The sequence below is a fragment of the Rhinopithecus roxellana genome, chromosome 11, assembly GCF_007565055.1.
Source record: "Rhinopithecus roxellana isolate Shanxi Qingling chromosome 11, ASM756505v1, whole genome shotgun sequence".
Taxonomy (NCBI): domain Eukaryota; kingdom Metazoa; phylum Chordata; class Mammalia; order Primates; family Cercopithecidae; genus Rhinopithecus; species Rhinopithecus roxellana.
Genome location: NC_044559.1, coordinates 27488905 through 27510592, shown reverse-complemented (window position 1 = coordinate 27510592; position 21688 = coordinate 27488905). Strand labels below are relative to the sequence as shown.

At 40.3% G+C, this 21688-nt stretch overlaps 1 long non-coding RNA gene across 3 annotated transcripts; it reads left to right on the top strand.

Moving 5' to 3' along the window:
• The first annotated feature begins 605 nt into the window (after positions 1-605).
• LOC115900437 lies at positions 606-20991 on the top strand. 3 transcript variants are annotated; one of them, XR_004060113.1, is made up of 6 exons: positions 606-2303; positions 2985-4334; positions 11874-12188; positions 15879-15950; positions 16169-16860; positions 18412-20991. It is a non-coding gene; the product is annotated as an uncharacterized LOC115900437 (long non-coding RNA). The 3 variants fall into 3 exon arrangements; XR_004060112.1 differs by having other exon boundaries at positions 16169-16988; XR_004060111.1 differs by lacking the exon at positions 18412-20991 and having other exon boundaries at positions 16169-17820.
• The last annotated feature ends 697 nt before the right edge of the window (positions 20992-21688 follow it).

The following is a 21688-nucleotide window of genomic DNA, read 5'->3' as shown; positions in this document are numbered from 1 at the left end:
CACTGGTGTTAAGGGTGGAGTTGGGAAGTAAAAAAGGTATGTGCGCAAATAACCAGACTCTGAGTGTGCAGCATCTGGCAGCCTACTGAGGAAGTAATTTAAAAAAAAAAAAGTGGAAATCAAATAAGCTCAACAGCTCTCTGCAGAACCTTTGGCCGAGGCATAGGCGTTTGGTCATGGCTGTAGCCCTTGCTCTAGCCATTGTCGGCAGGTGGTCTGTGTTTCTTGCTGCACATACGTAAGTTCTGCACTGAGAGTGCCAGGCCTCGTGAGAGCCCTACCATCTCCCTCCTGGATCATCTGGTCCACCTCAGTGCATCAGGTTATAGGTGGCAGCTGGGTGACTGAGTGGTTTTCAAGCCAAGGTTCCTTTTTAAATGACTCAAGAACTCTGTTTTATGTACAGTACCACTGTCTTTTTTTTTTTTTTTTGAGATAGGATCTCACTCTGTCACCCAGGCTGGAGCACAGTGGTGCAATCTCAGCTCACTACAACCTCCACACACCCCCAGGTTAAAGTGATCCTCCCCCCTCAGCCTCCCAAGTAGCTGGAACCACAGGCACACACCACCACACCTGGTTATTTCTGTGTATTTTTGGTAGAGACAGGGTCTTGCCATGTTATTCAGACTGGTACCATTCTCCTGAGCTCAAGCAATCTGCCTGCCTCGGCCTCCCAAAGTGCTGGGATTACAGGCATGTCCCCACCTTGCCTGGCAACACTGTTGTTTATCTACTTGAAAACACTTCAGTTTTGACATATAGATAGGACTGGATTTTTTTCTCCTCGCTTTAATTTAGACCTGAGCGATTTAGATGTTTACTACAGTCTTAAACTGAACTATAAAATGGCGAATGTACGCAATTTGCTTGTTCTTTCTCTGACTTTTTTCTTACCATTTTTAAGAGGTTAAATTATAAAAATAGTATTCATCCTCCTGATTTTTTATTTACTGATTTCCTGATCAATAACTGTCCCCTTGTTTTTCACAATAATCTTCAGATTCTGGAAAACCAAGCTGCCAACAACTAGGGGTGCAAGAGCGTAAGTGACGTAAAGAAACAGGTAAAGAATAAAGTCAACTAAACTATGGCATCTCTCATTCAAGAGCCTCATGTGATGGGAAGTATGTGCTTCTTTCCAAGCCTCTGTTGCTTCTGAAGCCCCATGAGACGATCTCGTTTGATTCATAATCTTTAATCCAGTCTTTAAGCTCTGACAGAACAGGACCAGGTACCATTTCATGTTCCTAAAGGGTAGAAGCAAGACCATAAAGGCCTGGGTTCCACAGAGAATATGATAATTGCATGGGGAGGGATGAAAGTGATGGCATGCTTCTCAACTTTCAAAGAAGGCATCTTCTAAGTTGATTTCCCTCAAGGTCTTAAGAAGGGCTGGAGGAAAGTATTAATTGTTTTGCAATAACAGGATTTCATGACCAAGCATGTTGATGAAATTTAGCACCCATATCTGGTTAAAGACTCTTTTTAAAACTTACAGTCAAATGTTAATGGTGAAAACTAGATAACCATTAAATTAAGGAACAAAGGTCATTATGATGAATCTTTCAAGTTATTTTATCCTTACTCAAAGCATTAAAAAGAAATGTGAGTAAATAAAATGACTGGAAGAGAGGAAAAAAACCACTGTAATAAAAAAAGAGATGACAGAATTGCCCTTTTAGTCAAGGTAGATTTACCTGGAGTTAACAAAGATTAAGATTTAAGGTCACACTTTTGCATAGGCCTCTGTATAATATTTGCAAAACTAGTGTATTTGTACTGAAGTTGATGAAGACCACGCTTTTCACCATGTGTTCCTCCTTTATATTTCCTTTGTGTTTACTGGCATTGAAGTGACCACAAGCATTTGGAGGATCTGGGTAAGTACAAATCAAGTTAGGGCATCTGCATTGGGACAGATTACGTAGTGCTTGTTCCTTCTGGGCACCCCCAAGTAGGAATGGCTTTTGCAATATGCTTTCTTCTCACTGTGCCCTTAGACTTGACCTTGAACACAGTGCAGGAACAGGTGTCAAATTGTTATAGAAGTGTGGCCCATGCTGCTCAGCATCAGAAACTTGTAAGCAGAGTGGGAACTAATTTGCCGTGAACAGAGTCAGAAGCTAGTCTGTAGGAAATTATCCCCCAAACGATGCAGATCATGTGAATGAAATGTGGCCTTTTCCAAATTTGATCACCATCCTAATAATTTACATGGCATCCTCAACAGCAAGTTATGAAAAAAAGGAATTTTCCAACTATCAATAATGATAAACAACTTTTGATCAACTGTGCTAGAGGTAAGACTAAATTATCTATATTCTTTTATTATTTTTTTAAAAGATAGGTTCTTTCTCTGTCACCCAGAGTGGAGTGCAGTGGTGGCCGTCGTAGCTCACTGCAGCCTCTAACCACTGGGCTCAAGCAATCTCCCGCCTTAGTCTCCAGAGTAGCTATGACTATAGGTGTGTGCCACCATGCTCCGCTAATTTTTTTTTTGTAAAGGTAGGGTCTCACTATGTTGCCCAGGCTGGTCTCAAACTCCTGGCTTCAAGCCATCCTCCACCCTTGGTCTCCCAAAGTGTTGGGATTACAGACATAAGCCACTATGCCTGGCCTCTATATTCTTTATAGAAAAATATTCATTATTCATCAACATGTGAAGAGGTGATCGAAGAGCATTTAGCTAAAAAGGTATGAAAAGGAGAATTAGAAACAGGTGTCAAGTAATTCATGAATAAAAATCTTATGTTGCTCTTCTGGAGTGTATGAATTTTCTAGTATTGGTTAATTTAAAAAATTTGGTATTGCGATTTCTTTACTTATTTTAAATATTCTTTTAATACTTGATTTTGTATTCATATTTTTAAATTTTTTTTCAGGTGATTTGGTATCTTCAGTTAAATATTTGGTCTTTCATTTTAGCCTCTGTCATGCCTGGCCCTCCCACACACAAATACATTCTCTTTCTCATTCTGCAGTGTTGGTGTGTGAATAGGACAAGCAGTAGTGTGGTCCAGCCAAGGACTGGGGAGCTTTGGAGGTGGAACTGCACCTTGGGGCCTCCCGGGGAATGCCTGTCAATCTCTCAAGTCCTTAGATATCACTGTACTTCCCTGGATGGACACATTCAAGATCAGTGTCACCTGCCAATTCTTGAAGGAGCATTCCAAAATTTGGCATCGAACCAACTCCCTTTCCTCTTGAATGTCCCACAATGCCCTGTGATAAGGAGGGGAGAGCTTTCTTCCTTCCTCTCCCTGTTTGGAAGGACCCCCATCAGTGTGGAGTGACTCTGTTTCCAGACTTGCTCTTCAACATGTTAAAGGAAGGGCTTTGCCATGTGAGCATTCTTCTTTCCTCTGCTTCTAAGAATTGTCTTGTTCTTAACAAGAAAACTTGATTTGACACTTAAAATATAATTTCCATTCAGGTACATGTTCATTATTTGCTCAGCAGAAAATAAACTCCAAGAAGTGAGAACATTTCCCTTTTCTTTGCTGTCTCCACAGTGCCCAGACAATGCTAGGCATATAACCATTGCTCAGTAAATACTTCTTTGATGGAAACAATGGCTTCTGTCATGGAGAACTTGCCCATCAACAGGTATTCCAGTTTCCACCCAATCCAGAAGTCCTCCCTGGAGCATTCTGAAAGATGCTCACCCAGTTTATTCTGGAACACCCCCAACCCCCGTAATGGGGAAAATTCACCACCTCCAGAGATGACGTCTTGCTCTAGCTATGGATAAATTTGACTATTACAAAGTGTTTCCTTCTATCAACATTAAAATCTCACTACAACTTAGTATGCACAACCCTCTCTTCTCCCTCCACCATGACAAACATAAACTTTATGTTTTCTCTACAAGAGACAGCACGAAATACCTGAGTACAGAGCCTTTACCACCCTCTCTCCTTTGCCCAGCCAAATTCTTCTTTAGTGGATGAAACGTCACTGGTTTCTTCACCATTCTCCATGTCATTACATCTTCATATCTTTTGGTACTCTCATGCTTGCCTACAGACATTCTCTTTTCTATCAAAACCTCTCGTAAAATGGTACAACTTGAGCAGAGCATTTTAGGGCTGTCACTTTTTTGTCTGCACAGTGTGCTTTTATCAATGAAATTTAAGACTGTGAACCCTCATTTTACTGCTGAGCTTGCTGCCCAGGAAGGGACTTGAGTCTTTTTTTGTTTTGTTTTCTTTGACGGAGTCTCTGTCGCCAGTCTGGAGTATGCAGTGGCGTAATCTCGACTTACTGCAACCTTTGCCTCCTGGGTTCAAGTGATTCTCCTGCCTCAGCCTCCAGAGTTGCTGAGACTACAGGTGTGTACCACCATGCCCAGCTAATGTTTTGTATTTTTAGTAGAGACGGAGTTTCCCCATGTTGGCCAGGCTGGTCTCAAACTCCTGACCTCGTGATCCGCCTGCCTTGCTGGCATTACAGGCGTGAGCCACCGTGCCTGACTGTCTTTTGTCTTTTTCATATGGTTGAGCCAGTGCGTGGTTTGCTTTTTTCTAGGGTCAGTGAATCTACATTTTTCTGTTACATTTCATTTGGTTAATTCCTAAATGTTCACAACTTTTGCATCTTGATTTTATCTGATGACATCTGCACCTTTGCTCTCCTTTCCCAGGTGTGTACAGGACACCATAATCCCTCTCACTATTCTTTCTCATGGGGCTTTATTCATTCTATCTCCATGCTCTTCTCAACATCGTCTGTCACTGTTGGCTTGCGGACTTTTTCATTCATTCAGCACATTTTTGTTAAGTGCCTGTTATGTGCCAGGAACTCTTCCACTTTATTGCCAGCAATTAAAATTAAGTTTTCCTACTCCCTAGGTTTTAGACTTGCATTGATCCACAAATCAATCCTCTTTTGGTATATATCCAAACTAGGTTTGAGTCTTCCTCCATGAAGTACAATTCTGCCTACATTTCTTCACCTTTACTTAAATCCCAGTATACAGTGTTGAGCAGAGCTGCTCAGGGAAGTGGTCTCCAGGCTGCTGGCTACCTGCAGACCATGTGCTATCGGTCTCTTACATGTTAAATGCAGACATTGAGACTGACCTCTCAACAAGTTTTAGAGCAATCTGACAGAGTAATTTTATGTCGGCTAATTTTATGTCTGGTAATAAAAAGACTGGCTTCTATTTTGTATGCTTTTTATCATTTCTTTTTCTAGTAGTTCATTTTCATTGTCTTAGACAAAATTATCGGCTCTGAAATATTTTCAACAAATAAGCACACAAATAAAATCTAAACTGGTCCTTGGCCACGTACTTTGCAAATAACTGGTCCGGAGGATTCCTCTGTCCCAGTAATCAAGATATCATGTTTCTTTTTGCTGTTGTTTGTTTTTTTGTTTTGCTTTGTTTTTTTGAGATGGAGTCTCGCTCTGTCACCCAGGCTGGAGTGCAATGGCATGATCTTGGCTCACTGCAACCTCTGCCTCCCAGGTTCAAGCGATTCTCCTGCCTCAGCCTCCCAAGTAGCTGGGACAACAGGTTTGCACCACCACGTCTGGCCAATTTTTGTATTTTTAGTAGAGATGGGGTTTCATCATGTTAGCCAAGCTGGTCTTGAACCCCTGACCTGCCTTGGCCTCTAAAGTGTTGGGATTACAGGTGTGAGCCACTGTGCCCGGCCAAGACACCATGTTTTAAACAGCCTTGAATAATTGGAGTTTGTCATTTTGTTAATTTTGACTCTTAAACACAGGACATCAGGGTGACCTGTGGGCCATTTTGTGTCCTTAGGAAGAGTGATTTACGGCCTGGGCCTGGGCATATCTGTTTTTCTAGGGCCTTGATTGTTTTGCCCCTTCTCCATTGCCCAACACACCACCTAACACATAGCAGTTGTTCCTTAATTATTTTGGATAAGAGAATGACTGTATGAAGTTAAGTTTAAAGTATATCCAGTGTGTGTGTATGTGGCGGGGTGGAGGGGGCATCACGTGTATACAGAGATGGTTGATATGGTGTCAGACTAAGAAAACATTTGCTTTCTGGTCAACTTCCTTCCTTTACATTTTGATGCAACACATTTCTGTCCTACAAAGAAAAAATGGTGCTTGAACATGGGACAAAAGTATCTTCTGTTGCATAGGATTCATTCTTAGAATAATTTTACTGCTTCACCGATCCCTGTTTCTGTCTCTGCACTCTTGTTTCTCAATAACAGCAAATACAGCAACAAAAACTGATGACCTTTCTTCACAAACTAATTTATATCTCAGTTTTTAATATATATGTTACATGTGGTGAATCATGGCCATACATATTAATACGGAAAGCTCTGACTCCATACATGTACACCTGTTAAGCACTGACTGTCTATATGCATATGTGCAAAGCACTGCATAATTGGTGCATTCCTACTTGAGCTCTTTGTAGAGGCTGATTGGAAATACCATTCCCCTGGGATGTGTCTCCCTCATCTACCTTGTCATTGGGGTAATGATGGCATGCCTAGGACGGGGCACCTTTCTTCCACTTGTCTCCTGAAAACTGCAGGGGCGTATGCTTGCACATATTACAATGAATAAATTAAGTGCAAAAATAGCACTTCAAGACTGTTTACCACTGCTTTAAGTTAATGAATTTCAACAAAGTTATCACGGCATTTATCATTTCTTTTAATCTTGGTGACAGAAGTCTATTAGAAGTTATCTTTACAAGTAAAACACAGGAGAGATTTGTGATGATATTTTGAATAATGTGTTAAAAAACATGTTCACCCCAAAACTGAATGCATACAATCATCTAATAGGAGTTTTCCCCTAAATTCTGGATATAAATGCTTAAGCTTTCACTTCAGTTCTTTGGACAACCCATTACAAGCATAAACTAGTGGAGAAGAACAGCTAGTAGACTGAGCAGCTACGACCTACATCTTATATTTGTTTACTTTAATGAGACTGCCTTTATGAAAGTGAAACCACCATTGCAAAATGATAACTGAGGAAATTATGACAGTCCAAGGAATTAGACCTAACCAACCCTGTCTTGCTTCTAACCCTTAAGCTGTCCTTGTTCATTCCTGGGCATAGGCCGAACTAACTTTGGGAAGGAATTCAGTTCATGGTTTGACTCTGAAATAAAATTGATAACAGTCCTTTCCAGAAAAGACTCCCTTCTTGCCTGGGGTCCAGTCTGCCTTTGCAGGACTAACAAATTATCTACAAGGTTAGAAATTACAATTTAGGGGTCATGCAGCCTCTGTCTCCAAGAGTCTGAACCTCCTCAAATCACTCCTGGGGATAATAACACTATTGTAAAACCTGCAATCAGTGCTTGAGATATTTTGCAGATCCTGAACTCCATGGATCAGCTGACACCACCCAGACCAGTCATCCAGCCCAACCAGTTCTGCCATCCCACCCAGGAACAGAAGACCCCCTGTGATTCCATCTCCAACCTGACCAGGCAGCACTCTCCACTTCCCAAGCCCCTAGCCACCAAATTATCTTTCAAAATTCTGATCCCTGAAGGCTCAGGGAGACTGATTTGAGTAATAGCAAAACTCCGGCCTCCCACACAGCGGGCTCTGCATGAATCATTCTTTTGCCATTGCCATTCCCCTGTGTGGATAAATCGACTCTGTCTAGGCAGCAGGCAGGGTGAACCCATTGGGCGGTTACAAAAGCAACTGAGGATTCCCAACAAAAGATAATGTGGAGAATATTCCCTCCCACCCAGGGCATCCTGTTTGCTTCATCCCGTGTGCCCTTGTTCCATCATTGAGATCCAGACCTTTGGTCTTAAAAATAAAAGCCAGAAATTAGCTACCAAATGTTGGCAGTTTTATAAGCTAGAAGAAAGCAATAGGCTGCTGTTAAGTTTGCATTTTGTGTCAGATATTGGCTAGGGTTAAAGGTTCAAGTAAATTTTATGCCTTCCACTATTTTGTTAGGGTGAGGAGATAGCACCTTTTCCAATGATCAACTAAATATGACATATTTATGCATGAAATTTTTTGCCTCGGGACTTATTGAACGTGACTTTTAACACTAAGGATGGTTTTATCATCATCTAGCCAAGGTTTCACGTCTTCACTGCTTCTGTCTGAGTGTTCAAGGAAAAGACAAATGGCAAATTGAAGGTTTAAAATAATGACTTTGTCAGTAAATATTCCTTATTTGATGGTGGCTGTAACTTTGAAAAAGCTTAAAGTTTGTGTTGAAAAAATGTGGCTCTTCTTCGTCCTGCACTTTTTTCCTCTGGGTAACAGTAAGATAACATAGGTAACATTATTAGTTGTTTTTTTGTTTTGTTTTGTTTTGTTTTGTTTTGTTTTTTTAGCTCTGTCGCCAGGCTGGAGGTCAGTGGTGTTGATCTGGACTCACTGCAACCTCTGACTCCCTGGTACAAGTGATTCTCCTGCCTCAGCCTCCCGAGTAGCTGGGATCACAAGCGCACACCACCACGCCCAGCTAATTTTTATATTTTTAGTAGAGACGTGGTTTTACCATGTTGGCCAGGATGGTCTTGATCTCCTGACCTCGTGATCTGCCTGCCTTGGCCTCCCAAAGTGCTGGGATCACAGGCGTGAGTCACCACACCCGGCCAACATTATTCGTTTTTAATCACAGCAATTTTTGTTAGTAACAAATTTAAACATAAATAGTCCTTTTGCTCTCTAGCATCTACAGATACTCTTGGTTCAGGATTTAAGAGGTGTTACACCCAATTGTGACTGTCCTACGTGTGTCCTCAGGCTGCGATAAGAATTTTTCCTCTTTCCTGCCACATCTTTTCTTCACCCTGTGTTTGCCTGTGCACCTGTCTCTTCTGGAAGCAGCTAGGAGGACAGGGTTTCACCATCACCCGTGCTCACAACCCCATACAGTGCCTCCCGCAGAGTGGGCTTAGTCCATGCTCACTTGCAAAAGGAAACACGCTGGCTCCCCTGTAGTAATTCTGAATTTTAGGGGAGATCTTAATTCAGTAAATGACTATTATGTTTTGAACTTGAATAATGAATGTAAGAGAGACTGCAGTGCATGAGACAGGAAAGTTACCTCCTCCCCACTGATAAATACTTATCACTTGGAAATAAAATGTTTAAACAATCAGACTTCATGGAGAAAATGGGCCTGACGCTGTTGCCCTGTGATGGAAATGGAGGCTCTGTCCCCAGGCTTCCATGAAATGTTTCGAGTTGAGTCTAACAAGGCCAAATTCTAGGCATAAAAATTCAATGACGATACATAATTTTAACAAGTCTGAAGTCATTGATTAAAGAAAATTAAAATGGTGTGTATGGTAGGTGCCTTAACTCTCCTTAGCATATAGAGGATTATTGATACTTCAATGAAAAAAATGTCTATCCTGTTTTTAACCTTATTTTTTAAAAGAAAAACTGAACAACGTGTTTGATATTTGCCAACACTTTTGGGTTTAGTTTTACAAGCTTATTAATTACAGCACACTTTGATACTGGGGGAAAGGGGATTGGAGTTGAAGTAGAAAAGCTAAGCCATTCCAAAATAATGAGACTTCTCTTTCAAATACGATCTTAATTATAAAGCTATCTCTGACTTTATGCAGTATCAAAACTTGGTTTTCTTGGAACTCAGATTATACTAAGAAAAAGGCACAGAGTCAATCAGAGATACACAAACCCACTTCCTCTGAAGATATATTCACCCAGTCCGTACCTCACTGTGGGCCAGCCAGCCCCATGCCCAGGGCCCTGGCTTCTCCAGGACCAAGCTTTTGGAAGAGCCCCAGGGTTTCCCATTCTGGTGCACACTGCCCAAGGTAGAATGAAAGGGAAAATTCCAAAGAAGCCAGAGAAGGATTTTCTCTTTCATTGAAAAGAAGAAAGTCTTCTTAAAGTTGCATTCGCTTTTTCCTTCATGAAAAAGCAAACACAGAACAAAACAGAAATAGAATCAAAACCAAACCAAAAAACCCAGGGAGAGAACTTCTGTTTGACGTCCTGGGGCAAAACCTGAAGCATCTCGGTCATTCCTCCAGCAAAAGAAGAAAAGTCAGAAAGAATCCCTGAAAGCAAACACTAATACGGCAACCTGCTTGGCAGGGCCTCTGCCCACAGGGCTGCAGCCTGGCTTGGCGATATGCATTTTGATGTATGTGGCTTTCTTAAAAACAAGGAAATCCTGTTCTGCTAAAAAATTTCCAGTTGCTGTGGTTCTAAGAAATTAAGTAGGCTTGACTAGGTCAATTCTATATTATTTTAGTTAAAATAGAAAAAAGAAAACCTTTAATCACAATGGAAGCTTTTAATCTCATTTATAATTTAATGAAAATATATTTAAGTCATACAGAGGACCAGTTAGCCAGCTAGAAAGATGAGCAGTAATGTTACGGGTTGAGCAAAACAAAAATAGAAGAGGAATAATTTGGGTTTCCTCATCCTAGCCAAGTTTTCTTTTCCTTTGAAAATGCTGTATTAGCATTTAAAGGAGTCCGGTCTCGGTTCTCCCATTTTATGCTAAAGTTAATTAAATTTTATCTTTGTATCTAATTACAAATGTCACAAATAACTTTTTAGTAGCTAAAATTAGTTCCACTGCAAATCCCTATATTTTCAGCTAATAGTGATATTAACTAAATAATAGAGATGTTTATCAGGATAGTAGCTATGTGTTTAGGCAAAGCGGTTACCCAAATAATACATGCATCTTGATGTACGTTTTGCTAATGAGCATGCTTTTCACTCATATAAAGCAAGTTACTTCAAAAGGTGAGCTCCTTTTGCTAAAATGACTCCCAGAAATCCCTTCAATATCATGTTTCTGAATGTGAAATCATTTTATTATTATTATTTTAATTTTAACCCTTTTATTATTATTACTTAATTATAATTTCAAGTAAGCAGTCTTGCTTACTGATGTATGTGTCTGAGTAACTTTTCAGTTGTGTTTATGTAATAACCTTTGTGGGAAAAGAATCTTTTTACCTAAAATGGTAGTTAGCCAGAGAAATGTTTAAAGGACCACCAAAATTGATATATACTATAAATATTATATATATTGTAATAATATTTACACATATAATATTTACATATATAATAGTATTTACACATATAATATTTGTGAAAGAAAAATATTTTGGGCCCCCAAATTATCCCTTATTAAGCTAAAAGGATAATTCAAGCTGGGAACTGCTTAGGGCCAAGGTGCTTTCCCTTCTATTCTCTCAGCTCCCGGAGATAAATGCATATCTGATTGCCTCCTTTGAGAAGGCTAATCAAACACTGAAAAGAATGCAGCCATTCATCCCTCACCTACCTGTGACCTGAAAGCCCTCTCCTCACTTCGAGTTGTCCCGCCTTTCTGGACTGAACCAATGTTCATTTTACATATGTTGATTAATGTCTCATTTCTTCCTCAAATGTATAAAAGCAAGCTGTGCTCTGACCACTCCTTGAGCACAGGCCAGCAGGACAGCAGGCAAAATAAATCTTCTAAATTAACTGAGACCTGTCTCAAATTTTCGGGGTTCCCACATTTTTATATATATATATATATCATATACTATATACACTATATTATATATTAGATACACTCTATTAGCTCTTTGGACAGAGCTAAGATAGTAGAAGAGAAGGAGTTTTGGAAGCAAAGAAGTAGGAAATAATGGAAGTGATATAAGAATAGCTAACATGGGAAGTTTAGAGAAATGAAGAAAACTAGTATGAAGAAAAGACCATGGTAAGTTTCAGCTGAAGAGTAGTCGGATTTGGGATTGGTGATGCCGTGGTATAGTTTGTGTGTGTGTGTGTGTGTGTGTGTGTGTGTGTGTGTGTGTGTGTGTGTTTAAGATATTAACTAGGAATGGTTTTTTTCTGTCTCCTCTCCTTCCTTCCCCATTCTCAATCTGCCAGCCGCCCCTCTGTGAGCGTCGCAGGGACGGTGGGAAACACAGCAAGCCCAAAGAAAAGCCTTTGAATTCCCTCACAGGCTTTGAGTCCTCAAAGCCTGAATCCACCAAGCTGATTGTTCCAGAAGCGCAAGAGGGAAATGCCTGGGATCCCCTCAGAGAGACAGGAAGAAGGAAGGAGGAGCGTGGTCAGGAAGAGGCCCTATGGGCTGGGAAGAGGGACGGTCTTCCTCAGATGGACGGTCTTCCTCAGATGGGTTCTCCGTCAGCAGACCACCCAGCCGCGGCTGTTTCCCTGCAAGCATCGTCTGTGATTCCAGTGAGTGCTCACCAGGGAGGTGTTTTTGTCTGGGTTCTAGCGTCCCAGGGAAAGGTTTTGCAAGGGCAAGATAACTAGGTCATCGTTCACGCCGTATAATCCAATCAGATATTCTTTTCTGACCCACCAAAGTGGAACTCCTATAAAGAATGATAATTATTGAGAAACAATTTTTACTTATCTAAAGCACATTAGGAGATACTTGATTTTTCTCTCACTTTTCATACCCCATTTTTCTTCTTTTCTTCCAAGCTTCATATCTTTTCTTAGAGGAAAACCACTAAGGGTTCCCTGACGGAACACTTCAGGGCCTTTTCATCTCAGTTCTCTTTATAATCTTTCAGGGAAGAATAGCTTATAATTTATCAGAAGGAAGGAAGGTCAGCCCTCCTGAGGGGGTGTCAGGCTGCTGGAAATTTCAGAAGTTCAGCACCCCGCCCCCTGAGTCACAGAGCAAGAGGCAGCCACATGGGGCCACTTGCTGTGTGCAGTTGCTGCAAGACTGCAGCCTGGAGGCATGTGGAGATGCTCCAGCAGTAACAGAGTACGCTAGGGGATACTTCAACTTTTTGCATCCTGCAGCTTGACTTACATTTAATTCAGTAACTTCTGAAAGGTTACCTACAGTTTATCAGCCTGGTCCCTGAATTAGATCCCTGAAGCAAGCTCTACTCATTCTCACCACTCTCTCACTGTCCCAGACCACTTGTCTCTCCCTCATGTATCTCCCCTCCCCCTATGAAGCCTTTCCCTCAGTGATTTCACCCACTCCCATGGATTTGACACTTCCTTATATTATTACCTAAAGACTAAACTGTTTTCTTGAATTTTTAGACCTTACTGCACATATCATTCAAACTCCTGTTTACTAGGAGATGAGCTATTGTCTCTATCTTGAGTGCTCTCTCTAAAGGGGTAATAGATACACGAACAGATGGATGGCTGGCTGGCTGGCTGGCTGGCTGGCTGGATAGATGGCTGGATGGATAGATGGATGGATGGCTGCATGGATGGATGGCTGCATGGATGGATGGATGGATGGATGGATGGATGGATGGATGGATGGATAGATGGATGCATGGATGGATAGATGGATGGATAGCTGCATGGATGGAGAGATGGAGAGATGGATGGATAAATGGATGGATGGATGGATGGATGGATGCATGGATGGATGGATATGGAGAGAGAGATGATAAATAGATTTGGATAGATAGATATGGATAAATAGCAGATTACATTTATAGACAGATAAATATAGATGAGTGATGGAGATACCATGCCTTCTTCTGATCCACATGTTAAGAATAGCAGTCTTGCTGTGGCCTCTGCTCTTAGGATTTCACATAAAACTGCTTTCATCAACACAGCAGTGCTCTCCATGTTGCTAAGCCTGATGATGCTTTCTTCAGAATTATTTCATTTGAACTTCAGGAGCATTTGATGCAGTGGACCATACATTTCTTCTTGAGACCTTTCACTATTTCCTGATTTTCCTTTTACTTTATTGGTTGTTTCTGTCAGGTCTATTTTGCTGTCTCTTTCTCCCCTTCTCAGACTCTGAATGTCAGAGAGAGAGAGATTCGTCACCCTCTTTTCTTCTCTGAGAGTCCTTCCTTCCTGGGTGACTTCATGCAAACTTATGGCTCTGAAAACACCTGTATGCAAATAGCTCACTCTTTATATTTCCAGCCAAGACTTCTCTGATTAGCTCCAGACTCTCATGTTCATTGCCCACTTGACATCTCCATTGAGCTATCTCATCAATTGTGTAAGTTTTATAGGAACAAAAGAAAGTTCTCCAGCAAAACTAGTAGGTATATAAATAAATAAAAATATTAACAGTGTTTTTCTAGTCCTCTTTGCCGCAGTGAACAGTTCCACCATTGCTCTAGTTTCTCAAGCTTCAGGCTTACAATTTTAAGCTAATTCCTCCCTTTCCTTTATCTCCCACATCTGATCCATTACAACATCTTATTGCTTCCATCAAGTGTGGCCATTTTCTGCTGCTCCAGCACCAGCATCTCAGTCCAAGATGCTATGATCTTTCATCAGAACGGACCCAACAGCTTCCTAAATTCCCAATGGGTCCCACGCTACATCAACAATTTCCTTCACTCATTTACCCAAGCCATAGTTATTGAGGACCGTCATGTTTCTGACATTATTTTAGAGAGTGAACATAGAATCATATACAAAATTAAGGTGATTGTAGAGCAAGAGATAGACTGTAAAAGAGGAGGTGAATAACTACCTAATTTATGTCAAGTCATTGGTGAGGGCAGTGAACAAAGATGAAGATGGGAAGGTCTAGCAGATGGTGGAGATGGAAGGTGCTGTTTTAGACAGGTGTCTGGGGAAGCCACCAAGAAAACTTCTGATGATGAAATATGGAGATCCAGAGCAAGAATTAGGAGCAAGGGTCATAGCAAATGCCTGCGTCGTTGTTTCAGTTCTGGAACTGCTTCCAAACGGGTGAGGTGTGGAATATTTCGAGCAGAGGAGGAGTTGCATTATTTAACATATTCTGAAAAGGTCTCTTGGCCAATGGGTGAGGAAGCACCTCATTCCCTATAATCCACAGAAGAAGTCATTCCTGTGCACTAGTCTGTGCTGTGCTTCCCAGGTTTGCTGGCGTTCAGCCCAATGGCCTGTCTCTCTCCCTGGAATGGAATGTGGGATCTGGTGGACTGGCTTTGGCATGAACTCCTCTCTCCACTGTGACACCGTTGTCCTTTGTCTTCACATCTTCCTGCTCTTTCTCCCCACTCAGATCTCGGCTCTGCCCAGACCTCCTCTTCTTCCTCTCTCCTTCTCCAGTCCTCAAGTTACAGTACTGTGTCAGTCCTTCTTACATTACTCTCCTCTACTCATCTTCTTAGTACTCATGCCTATTTGGTATTTTGTGATATTGCTGTTTATCCTTTTGTAAATTTTTATGTTCCATTTTTCCTCAATGCAGTGTAAGGTTGTTGAATGCAAGGATCTTGCCTACATTGTGATGCTAAATTTCAAGCACAGGGAAGGGCACAACATGGTTATTTTGTTGAATGAATAAATGAATGAATGAATGACCCCTGGCATTCCAGGGTTGGCTAGTCATCAAAAGGTGATGTTGTTCTTGGGTTATAAAAAGGTAGATAGAGTTCTGTCCCCATTGTTGAGAGGCTTATAATATAGTATTAGAAAGAGTGAGCACATGGATGGTTGGATCATACATCAATCTATATAAAGATGGTGAGGTAAATGGATGAAGGTGGTGTATATATATATATATATAGCAATATGAAGGTGCTATATATATATATATATATAGCAATATGAAGCCTATTTAAATCTGTAGCTTCTTTTAATGGCTGCCTTCCTACGAAATCTTTGCCAGCACTTAGCTTGGTATGTAAAACTGAGTAAGTTCTGAATAATGATTTGTTTACCACATAAATATATTAGTAAATGAATGAATGTGGCTCAAATTTGAGGAAGTCCTTACCATTTATCAAGATATTCTCTTATTCAATATATAATTCACAGAGCTGAGGTGTTTATAAACTCTGAAAATAATGTGTTTAATCTGAGGAGGCACTTTCTAGGTCACAAAGGTGGTTACAGAATCAGGAACAGGACAGTAGAAAACACCCAGCTTTATTGAGAACCTCCTGCCATATGGTTTGACTCTGTGTCTCCTTCCAGATCTCACCTTGAATTGTATTAATCTCCACGTGTCATGGGAGGGACCCAGTAGGAGGCAATTGAATCATAGGGGTGAGTTTTTCTGTGCTGTTCTTTTGATAGTGAATAAGTCTCACAAGACCTCATGGTTTCATAAATGGAAGTTTTCCTGCACACGCCCTCTTGCCTGCCGCCATGTAAGACATCCCTTTGCTCTTCCTTTGTCTTTTGCCATCATTGTGAGTTCTCCTCAGACATGTGGCACTGTGAGTCCATTAAACCTCTTTCCTTTATAAATTATCCACCCTCAGGTATGTCTTTATTAGCAGCATGAGAATGGACTAATACATCCTGGAACATCGTGGAATGTTCCGTCACCAATCTTAGAGCGAGAGTAGGAGAAACTACAGAAAGTCCACAGAGGAGTGTTGACTTTGATCACAGGCATGGAAAAGAGAGTCCCTAAAAGAAGATAAGAAGTACAAGAGAATGTTAAGGCATGGTCTAACTGTAACCATTCAAGACTGGACTGGGACGGGGCTGGGGGATTTGCCGTGGCCACTGGGCAGTTGTTACTGACAATGGATTCAAATACACAAAAGCTGCTGAAACTAAAGTTAGAAAACAAAGTCATGCCAGTGTTGATGAAACCCCACAAAGATCCTCAAAACTCAACCCCCCACCACCTTACAATGTGCCAACTGACGCTCTGAGAGTCAGGAGCTGTTCAAGGAGAGGCGCCTTCTACCAGAAATAAGCCAGACCCAGCGGCTATCTCTACACTCCTATCCTTCCTGCCAAGGTTGTGTGGCCATCTGCTTAGAAGATGCCGAGATTATTTCCAAGGGACAGATGGGAGACAAGAGCATGATCTGTCTTGAAGCTTTGGACGTTGCTGTGCCTGCTGGTTTTGTGATCCCTTGCAGATTCTTGCTGCTACAACATTTCCTTTGGCAGCTTGGAAAAGAAGCAGAATGGAGAAGAAAGCCAAGGCTAGGTGGAGGTGAGGGCGGAATAGAGACACTGGAATGAGCTTCCCTGCCCCAGGGCATGCTTGCAGGTGGAGCTTTAGGAGATATGTCTCTGGCATCGCTCTGTGGGCAGTACCTCCCACTGCCTGCCTCTGGCCCGGTGAGGTGGCTTCTTGCTGTGCACGTTTCTTCTTCTGTCATTGCATTTTTTTGTGTGTTTAGGACCATACATCCCCCTCCCTCTTATACTAGACTGTGAGCTCCCTGAGGCAGAGAATGGATTCATCTGCATCGTCCCTGAGCTGGTCACACAGCACAGGATCAATAGTGTTTCCGTGGGCTCAGTCAACCTGTTTGTTCCCTGCATTTTCTTTTTCTTTCGTCTTCTCTTGGTCCTTCTTGCTGATGGGTAAGGAAATTGATGGCTCATGGATGCAGTGACCTGAAGGCGTGCGTTTTCTACCCTGGTATCTTTCTACTCCATAAACCTGCCTCTCCCAGGCAGGTGTGGCCCAGAGAGGTCATATGATTTAAAATTACAGTTTTACTAGAGGAGTCTGTGAAGATCACTGCTTGACCCTCATTTCTTTTTAGTCTTCTTTTAATGGTCTTTGTGTCTGTTCTATCTGTGTGTTTTATGTGAAACCACTGCAAATCTTTATTGGAAGCATCTGTGGTACAAATTAATAATAAGAAAATATTAGAGGCTACATGGCATAAATATGTCTGGTTAAATCTTTTTAGATATTTAAGTGTTTTTTTTTTTTTCCTAAACCAATGCTCTACCTAAAGTAATGTTCCACACAAAGTTTTCTTTTGCAACTTTAGAAGCACTTTTCAGTGAGCATCATAGCACAAGCTGGCACAATCTAAAATGAAAGGGAACATTAGAATCGATTCTTTAGCAATTTTGCACAGATGTGTTTTGCAATGAGCAGTGGCCTGTACTTTATCATGCATCTTTAAAGGAAGTGGTTTTGTTACAGAAATTTCAGGAAAATATAAAAATAAAAAATAAATAAATAAAAGACTCTCACTCTAAATAATTATGAACTTTTTTTTTTACAGTAGAAAATGGAAACTAGAAATATCTATATGACTTTCTTTTGGCAGTATTATCAGTTTCTTTATGTTATGAATTATATCAAACATCCAAGATCACATGTGCTATTATGAAAGAAGTATGAATTATCTGTATTTAGCTCCCACACCATAATTGCCATTTATAATACATATTTTTTTATACATAGCTCATTTTAATAGTGAGAGTATCAGACTATAAACACCAGCAGTTTTCTTTAATTACTATCTTATATTTTGAATGAGCTCCTATTAAGAAAAAGCTTTTTGCATGCTAAAATATTTACAACCATTTGTTAAACTTAAACCATTAAGTGGGAAAATAATAAAGTTTTAATTTTAGTCTCAGACCAAAAAAAAAAAAAACAAAAAAACAAAAAAACAATGAATGATTACACTTACTGTGGCTAGTAATTGGCCAGTTGGGTTTTGGGGCTAGAATTTCATTTCCTTCCAGCTTGTCTAATTCCAGTTTTTTTTTTCTGCACTTGAATATTAAGCAGCAGAGCATGCCGAGATTGTCAGTGTGGATAATGGATTCTGAGCCTCTCTTTATAGACATGCTTCATTCACATTATGGATAAGGATCTGGGGAAATGTCCTTTGCTAATCTAGTCAGTAGCCTCCAGAGAGACCCTGGAAGGAAGTGCTCTGGCCAAAGCCGACTGTGGGCTTTGTGCATCCCTGACCTGTTTCCGTGTCAGCCACAAGGCAGAACAACAGCAAAAGAGGTCAGGAAGACTTTCAGCCTGATTTATTCAAAAGTAGAGGGTTTTTTAGTGTTTCAAGGAGATTCTGCATAGACAACCAGGAACAGCTAAGTAAATTCCTGCAAGCCACAGCAGAGGTCAGAAACAACTCTTGTTGGGTGACAGAGTTTTACTTCTCTTCAACTTCCAAGCTAGCAACCAGCTGGTAGAAACCCCTGTCAACTGGTCTAAGGACAGATGACTGTGATATATAGGAAGGTGCCACCTGTGCAGCAGTGGGGAGCTGAAGAAGACACTGAAATAGTTATTGTAGCTATTTCCCAAGGCTGAGAGCTGGAGGAAATGCCAACACTGAGAGATGGACAGTCCGTGGGGAAGTCTACACAGACTGGAGAAACACTTGCGTCTTCTGCCCTGAAACTAGGCACTCTATTCAATGCCTCCAGCTAATCACCTTCACATGATTTAAAAGCAAAAAGACTTGTTTCTTTTATTTATCTATTTACCCTAATGAATGATCACTTTCTAACTCTCGTGTATTCTCAAATTAATGTATTTGCTCCTCCTGACAGTGGTTTTCCGAGTTTAATTATTTTCATAGACAAAAATCTCTCCAATACAAATAGAAACTTAACTGTATAGTTCTGTCAAGTCACTCCACAGTGGTGACGTCTCGTGGATTGTTGGAGAACCCACATGCAGTTTTTGGCATTTGACGTTTAAACAGAGACAAAAGAACAACAAATCCATGGTGGACTAACTATAGGAGCTGCTTTCATTTTTTCTTTTCTTTTATTTATTTACTTTTTATTGACGCAGAAGATGAAAAGCCATGTCCCACAAACTTTACTTATCCATTCTTCTTTTTTTTCTAAATGAGTGTTCCTTTGTCTTAATTTCTAATAAAAATTTAGTGTTTCTGGTAGAGTTTCTTGGAATTTTAGGGTGGAAAGCCGGTGAGGACAGTTAAAGGATTACTAACAAACACTGTGAAAATTGATAGAATTTTTTCACAGCAATCAATACGAAATGTCGTAATAGATACATAGGTATACAGCATAAACAGATAATTCAAAAGTAAGGAAATGCAGCTCGTCAGCGAATATGTAGGAAACTGTTAAAAGGTGCTGTATGAGGGTTCTCCAGAGAAACAGACCAACAGGATGTGCTTATCCAGAGGAAAAGATCTACTATAAGGAACTGGTTCCCATGATTATGGAGGCTGCATACCAAGCTCTGCAGTCTGCGGTCTGGAGACCTGGGAGAGTCCATGGGTGAGTTGCAGTCACAAATGAAAGGCTCAAGACTTGGAAAGAGCTGATGTTTTAGTTCAAGCCTGAAGGCAAGAAAAAAACAGTGTCCCAATTCACAAGCAGACAGGCAGGAAAAACTTCCACTTGCTCAGAGGAGGTCAGTCTTTTGTTCCATTCAGACCTTCAACTGATTGGATGAGGCTCACCCACATTAGGGAACGCAATTTGCTTTATTCAGTCCATCAACTTAAATGTCAACCTCATACAAGCACCTTCATAAAAACACCCAGAATATTTGGCCAAATATCTGGGCACCCTGTGGTCCAGTCAAGTTGACATCAAATTCTATATCACACACACCATTCCCATCAATAAACCTCTTGTTCTAACAAAACCCTTCTCTGCCACACAAAGATCTTGTTTCTCTGTCCTTTTTTACATCCGTTTTCTTCTGCCCTTCTAAGTCTTACTTATCTTTCAAAGCTAACTCTTTAAATTGCCTTTTAACTTTCTTTACTAGCATAGCACTTCATGCTTACATTCATGTAGCACTAACTACCTATCCCAGTTCTGGCATTTAGCCATTCTTGTTGCTCAAAACACTCGCATGGAAAAGTAATGATATCTTTTTTAATGTGTAATTTTTTCAGTTAGAAAAATGGGTGCCCAGGTCTATTGCTGGTATGAATATAAATAAGTGCAAGCCTTTTAAGAAAGAAAATTGGCAAAAATCTTAAATATTCATACCCGCTAATTCAGTTTCCTTACTTTGGAAAATCTTCCTAAGATAATAATCCCAAAATATGGGATAAATTGGATGCATACAAAACCTTTCATCAAGCTGTATTTATAATAATAATAAAATTATAAGAAATGACCTAAATTTAAAAATATAGAAATGATTAGTTATAACATGTTACCACTAGGCAACAAAATATCAAGTACTCTTCAAAATGTTTGTAAAAGTTTCTAATAATGTAAAACGTGCTTATGTTAGATGACAAATAACATGGTAGTATAATTACCTTATAAGATATGCAAAAAAGACTAAAGAATTTCTAAAATATTAGCAAGTAGTGACTTGGTGATAGTAAAGCTGCATGTGCCACCTATTTTTGTCTTTCATGTGTTTTTATTAAAAACAAACCAATAAAAAACCCAAAAGAATAATTTGACAGTTCAGCTCAGTTCTACTCCTTTTTTCTTGTTTTACTACCTAATTAATATAAATAGCATGAATCATGTTTTAAATTTAGAGATTGTTATATAAATGGGATCTTAAAAATTCCTGTTATAGAATGTATTTTAACCAGACCATCACTGTTATTCTCTAATAATTATTTCACTTGGCAAACAGTTTTAGACTGTGTTCTGTGAATAAAGTACTATACAAGCGGCCTTGTACACCAAAGATGATCCAGCAATCCCACTGCTGGGATATGCATGCAAAGATGACAAAATCAGCCTATGGGAGAGACATATGCACTTCCATGTTTGTGTAGCACTATTCACAATAGCCAAGATATGGAATCAACCTAAGTGCCCATCAGTAAATGAATGGGTGAAGAAAATAAGGCACATACAATGGAACACTATTCCACTGTAAAAGAGAATAAGATCCTGTCATTCTCAGCAACGTGGATAAGCTTGCAGAAAGTTACATTAAGTGAAATACACCAAACCCAGAAAAACAAACACTGCACGATCTCACTCAGATGTAGAATCTGAAGAAGTTGATCTCATTGGAGCACAGAGTAGAACAGTGGTCACCAGAGGCTAGGAAGAGGGGAAGGGGAGGGGGCGAGAAGAGGTTGGTC